We start from the raw sequence: 6905 nt of genomic DNA on the forward strand, positions 1-6905 counted from the left end.
GTGAAGAAGCTAAAGTCTGTTATTTATTTTTTTTTTTTTCTTTTTCGGTGAAACATTTTGGTCTGAGAAATGCCAGTCTGAGATTTAGTGAGGCAGAAAATAGCAAAATGTTTAGCTTACATGTCACACAAATTAATGACTTTATGTCCTCTTTTGAACATGAAATAAATTATACTCTGAGTTCATCCACATGGGATCCCACCCATTGAGTTAATTAGGATTAACTAATTCTCAAAGATCAGAGGCCACAAGTCAGATGAGTAAAATACATTTTAAACAGTTGTTGTGTCAGAAAATCTTCACCATGTTTGTTAAATTAAGATTTTCAAATTAATTAAGTGAAGAGATATTACAGAGTAAAAAAGTACAAGCAAGAGAGAAAGCTAGTGGTTAGGAGGAGCGGCAGGATGAGCTCGGAGCATGGCCAGCAGCTGCAGCGGGGGGGCCGAAGGGGCCGTGGTGCGGGCGATAAGAAGTCCAGAAGGCGAGGCCGGCGCAAGGAAACCTACTCAGTGTGTATCTACAAGGCGCTGAAGCAGGTGCACCCAGACATTGGCATCTCTTCAAGGCCATGAACATCATGAACTCGTTTGTGAATGACGTGTTCCAACGCCTGGCTGGCGAGGCTGCCCGGCTGGCCCAGTACTCGGGCCGAACCACACTGACCTCCCGGGAAGTCCAGACGGCGGTGCGTCTGCTGCTGCCTGGGGAGCTGACCAAGCACGCCGTGTCCAAAGGCACCAAGGCCGTCACCAAGTACACCAGCTCCAAGTGACCCGGGGCCGAGCGTTAATAAAGAGTGAACTGCTGGGACGCCTGAGTGGCTCAGTTGGTTAAGCGGCTGACTTCGGCTCAGGTCATGATCCCAGGGTCCTGGTATCGAGTCCCATATCAGGCTCCTTGCTCGGCAGGGAGCCTGCTTCTCCCTCTGCCTACCTCTCTGCCTACTTGTGATCTTTCTCTCTGTCTCTCTCTCTCTGACAAATAAATAAATAAAAATCTTTAAAAAAAAAAAAAAAAAGAGTGAACTGCTCCAAAAAAAAAAAAAAAAAAAGAGAGAGAAAGCTAGTATATACCAACTTTAAGGAGGATGTCCTTGAAAATAAAAGATTATCTTGTAAAATATGTTTGTCAGTCATTAACTGAGTGGAATGATTGATAATATTTCTTGCTTAAACTGTAGTTAAGAAAATACATATCTAGATTTACCTTAATTGTTGGTTTTTATTTTTGCATATTGAGAATCCTTGTCAAATATTTTGTAATGATGAAGCTAATTTAAATATTTTCAGTGTAATAATAATAATACACTGATAGGGATGAAAGGAAAAGGATCTTTCAAAATTAAACTGGATCTGCATTTTAACAGACTTTTGTGTGGGAAAACCTGTGACATAATTGTGTGTTTCTCTTATATATTTAATCTTTTGCTCCATGATTTTGATCTGTATTTGATAATCAGAGACGAGATCAACAAAATGAAGGATACTTCAATTCTAATTTAAATAAGATATTTGAATTAAAAGTGCACAATAGAAAGGATGTGAGGGTGATCTGACTGAGATATCTATCACCCCTTTGATCACCAGGGTTGATTAGGCTGATCTGGCTGGCTTGGCGGGTGTCCCCTTTCTCCCGCACCACTCCATGTGCATCCCTTTGGAAGCTACACTGGGTGGAAAGGACAACCTTCCCAGATAGAGGAGGACCATTCTTCAGTCAAGGGTAGAGGAGAGCTGCATTTCCCTGCTAGAACCTCCAAACAACCTTTCAAGGTCCTTTTGTAGGAACGTAAGGTAGTCAAGCTTCCAAGACCCAGACCCTTCCAAATGAGGTACTGCATGTGGCAGTTTGCCTTCTAAACAAAAAAGTAAAATAAAATAAAATAAAATAAAATAAAATTACATAAAATTACATAAAATTACATAATACAAAATTATAATGTTGATTATGAAAGTAAGCCACTGACTAAAGATCCTAATAAATATACGGACACTGATATCAGGAATAAGAAAATAAGAGAATAGTTCACCCACTAAAAAATGTGTAACATTGTTTTTAGTAATTTTACAAGAAATTGTTCAATATAAAATTCATTCAGTTAATATTAGAATAAAAGTTATTGCTATTATAAGATTTTTTAAAGTCTCTTTAAGGTAATTTGCCACAGTGAAGTAATTAGCATGGAATTAATGCTAACTTCTTGGATTCTGTGATTTAGATTTTTGACAATATGTTTTGAATGTATAATTTGCTTTTATTTTTTATCTTTTCATTCAATGATATTTCATTAAATGTTCAATTTTAGGCCCAAATATTTCTAATAGGATGTCAAGCTATTCAATTCTTGTTGCTATAAACCCTAACACCTCCATCCCACTTGTAGGAAGGAGGTAAGATGATATGAATGTGTTAGATATGTTTATATATCTAAACATATATATATTTCATAAATAATGTTTATTATTGATCATAATTAGAAGGAACATAGTTTATTGGCATTTTCTCACAACTTTCTTCTTTGGCTCTATTAGGATTCTTTTGTATTAGTCTCATTTTCTTTCATATCTATGTGGTAATATGAGCTCTGGTTATTCCTCCTTTTATAAAGGAACCTATATGAGAAAAGGGTATAGCAGAAAGAAGTGGTACACAGTTACAGAACACAAAGCAAAAAGAGCTTTAATACTCTATATGGTGGTAGGCAGCAGAAACAGAATTTACATATTATAATACAATATTATAATGTATGTATGAGTGTGTTTTTCCATTTGTATTTATCGTGGTCAAGTATAATATATGTATCAAAATAGATTACCCTAATTCTGGAGAATTAGATATAAAGGCTAATAAAATATTAGTCTTCCCCACCCCCAAAATTCAAATATTTTGCCATAAAAAATCATATTAAATTTTAGCCATGAAGTCATTAATTACATTTGTCAATTTGCATGTCCTTGTGGCATCTGAGTTTGTTTTATTATCACTTACCTATTAACATTTGAAAAAAAAATAAAAAACACACCAACCCTAAATTTGAATAATTTAGCCAAATAATTTATACTTATGAAGTGATTATAATTCAGACTCAAACTTACTAGGGAAAGAGTTATATTATTAATGTTTGTTTCTTCCTTGTTAAGCATCTGTTCTCATCTTGGATACATAGCTATTCAGTGACTAATTTATATTCGTTGAAATATTTATATGATGCATATTTTAAACTATGTTTCTGCTTATCTAGTTGGTAAATACAATGAAATAGCTATCAAGTATATGCCCAGTCTGTAATTAACTAGCATGAAGAAGACAATCTTATTATTGTCTTTTGGAAAAAATATGAACATTTTTATAGTACAAATAAATGCTATAATATCATCATTGGGAATTGCTTGCTGCAGAAGGAATATTATTTCTTTTAAAAGATGGTTTTATGTCTTTCTTCTCCAAAATGGTATGAGACAGAAAAGAGAATGAGCAGTTTAGGTAGATTTATTTGCTTTATGGTTGAACTAGTTTGATATATTTTCAGTGACACTGGACAGTAAATGAGAAATTTACATACATTATTTCAAAACATCCTTCCCCCACGCCCTGGGAATATTTGCAAGTATGCTATATTGATTATATCTTCCTAGAGAGTGTAAAGACAGATTCCCAGGGACTTAATTTTCTGTACGATAGAATCTACTTGACACTTTGACCTCTTTTTGGAAGGAAGTAGTTTATAATCTAACTCTGAATTATTTTATGTTGTTAAAGCATTAATATTATAGGAGGTCACAATATTGAGGATTCTTTTAAAATATTTTGTTTTCTCACCTTTTTATAAGGTGAATTAAGAGCACTTTCTACTAGACAGAAAAAATTGATAAAGTAGTTCTCTTTAGACCTGGTACAGAAAATCAAAGTACCTTCCCTTAGTAATTCAGTAATAACACATTTTTTTTTTTAAACAACATGTTATATGCTAGAAAACATCTCTTAACCTTGTCTGATCTTGGGTGAGCCTCTTAGAGCAAGCACAATGTGATTCTTCTTCTTTTAAAGTTCCACTCTGGGCCTAGAAGCACCTTTCATCCTACTTCAATTATTTTTCTCTATCCATTCTCCTTTTATTCCTTCCTGTCTCCTTCAAAACAATAATTTCATCAGTCATCTGCCCACCAGTCCTCCCTCATATTTGTTTTGTATTGTTTTCTACCATTTCCATTCTTTGGGTCCCAAAATGTCATGTTCTCATTCTTGAGCTTGTTTTTAAATTCATACACTCCTCAAGTTATATTTTTATTCAAACTTGTTCTTTGCTTTTATTGCTTAATTCCTTAAAAAATGTTCACACACTCTATTTTTCCCATTTTAATCATAATTCCTTATAATGTGCTTCTGAATTCACTATGCTTATAAAGCTACACTGTTGTAGATTGTATGCATCTCATAAATCCCTTATTTTCCTTCCCTTCTCCACAGTATTTAAAAGCAAAAAAAAAAAAAAAAAAATCAATTGCATTTTCAATTTTTATTCTTTTGTTTTGGACATCCTTAAAAATAGACACTTATAGATTATAGGTAATCCTCAGTCCTTAGCTGTGTGTCTCCCACTCACCCTCCCTCTGTTCTTTTCCTTTTAACTCTATGGTTTTCTACAATCCTATTATTTGGAGGGTTTTTATCTTGTATGAGGAAAACACTCACATTTTCATGTCCAGAGCTGGCTTATCATCTGCTTTCTTGTCTTAGAATGTCTATTAAACAGGGGCACCTGGGTGGCTGTCTGTTGAGCATCTGCCTTTGGCTCAGGTCATGATCCCAGGGTCCTGGGATAGAGTCTGCACATCAGGTTCCCAGCATCCTGCTCACCTGCTCTGCGAGGAGTCTGCTTTTCCCTCTCCCTCTGCCTGCCACTCCCCCACTTGTGCTCTCTCTATGTCGAATAAAGACAGTAAGTCTTTAAGAAATATTATCTACTAAACATTTAGTTAGATGTCCTGCCGTCATCTCAAGATCATATTAAATTTGAACTAATCTTTTCCATGTGAAATGGCCTGTCCTGAAACATATCTTTCCTCCTTCCCTCTATTTCCTTCTCACTCCTTTACCATCTCTTATTTTGTTTATTTGTAGTCATTTTTCCTTTTCCAGATCTTTCTCCTTTTTCTTTTTCTCTTGCTATTCTTCTTATTTTTCTAATTTTTTGTTCTTTTCTTTTATCTATTAATAACATCACATTTATTCTTTATTGCCCAAATTTAAATTATTGGAGTTATTGTTACATTTTTGTGTTTGTGAGTCAATAGGCATTAATTATTAAAATCAATATTTAATTCCAAAAAGAACTACCCAGTGAGGCAGATATTATTTCTTAGAAGATAATAAATGAAGATTCATAAAACTTATTTCCCAATGCTTTCTCCAAAATCATTTTTTTGTTCATATGATTTCACTTCTGACAAGTCTTTTATGGCTTTTCTACAATCATAAATTCTAGGCTTCTTATTCTGCTGCTCAATGCTTTCTGTTCTCATTAATTATGCATGATACTGTTTTCAATTTTCCTTGGGATTGTCAGGGGAATCCATTACCTACCTACAGCCTCCAAAGGAACTTCCATTTTTACCAGAGAACCATTGCCCAACAAATGGAAAACAAGGACATCAACATAAGCAAAACCAACAAGATACATTTGTTTTTCCTCAGATTATTATACCTTTCTATGATGAATTATTTATTCCACTTACATAAGTTAGATGCTTTCAGTAAGACCCAGGCCATAATCTCTTTTTTACCAAAACTGCCTCTACTACTTGTCACTATGTAGAAATACTTAGAATACTGTCTTAGAGATTGTTATTTGTATTTTGTGTAAATTAGCAGCAGGACAGATGTAACATTCTTTTGTGAATGACCTCTAAACTATTAGTCACGCAGTTTTTGGATAGTGATTGATATTTGGTAGTCATCAAATTGTATGAATTTTTGAAGGTCTGGTGGTATATGGGATGGCTAAATTCAAGATCATAATCAACTTCTTACTACTTTCTTAGACTGGGCCTTTTTGTTTCTTATTCAATATATTGTTTCTGACACAAAAGTCATGGAAATACTCTCACATATCATTGCACAGTATATAATATTAGTCATTCTCTCCTGTAATTTTATTATAATTTTGTATATTTTATATTAACTTTACTTTCCTTTTTTTTTTTATAGTATAATTTTCCTTTAAAAGGTTTACAATCTATTTCTCCAGGCCTCCTCCTTAAACTCTATTAACAACTGATCTCATTGTATCCAAAATTTTGCCTTCTCCAGAATGTCTTATAGTTGGAATCATACAGTATATAGCTTTATCAGATTAGCTTCTTTCACGTAGTAATATACATTTAAGTTTCCTCCAGGTCTTTTTATGGCTTGATAACTAGAATCTTTTTAATGTTAAATAACAATCAATTGTCTGGATATAGTATCATTTATTTATCCATTCATCTACTGAAGGATACCTTGGTTACTTCCAAGATTTGGCAATTATGAATAAAAATACTATACATATCCATGTGCAGGATTTGTGTGGATGTAGACTTTCAATTATTTGTAATAAATACCAATAATGCACTTGATCATACAAAAAGAGTATGTCTATTTTCAAAGGAACTTTCAAATTGTCTTTCAACCTGGCTGTAACATTTTGCATCACTACCAGCAAAGAGAGTTCCTGTTGCTTTCCATTCTTGCCAGCCTTTTGTTTGTCAAGGGATTGAGTTTGGGGATTCTAATAAGTATGTAGTGGTACTTCATTGTTGTTTTAATATGAATTTATTTTATGACATATGATGAATATTTTCTCATATGCTTACTTGTCATCTATATATCTTCTTTGGTGAATTGTTTGTTCAGATCTTTTGACC

General features: G+C 33.8%; 1 pseudogene; it reads left to right on the top strand.

The window, feature by feature from the left end:
- The first annotated feature begins 407 nt into the window (after positions 1-407).
- On the top strand, positions 408-775 carry LOC123937010 (annotated as a pseudogene).
- The last annotated feature ends 6130 nt before the right edge of the window (positions 776-6905 follow it).

This window comes from Meles meles, chromosome 2, assembly GCF_922984935.1.
Source record: "Meles meles chromosome 2, mMelMel3.1 paternal haplotype, whole genome shotgun sequence".
NCBI lineage: Eukaryota > Metazoa > Chordata > Mammalia > Carnivora > Mustelidae > Meles > Meles meles.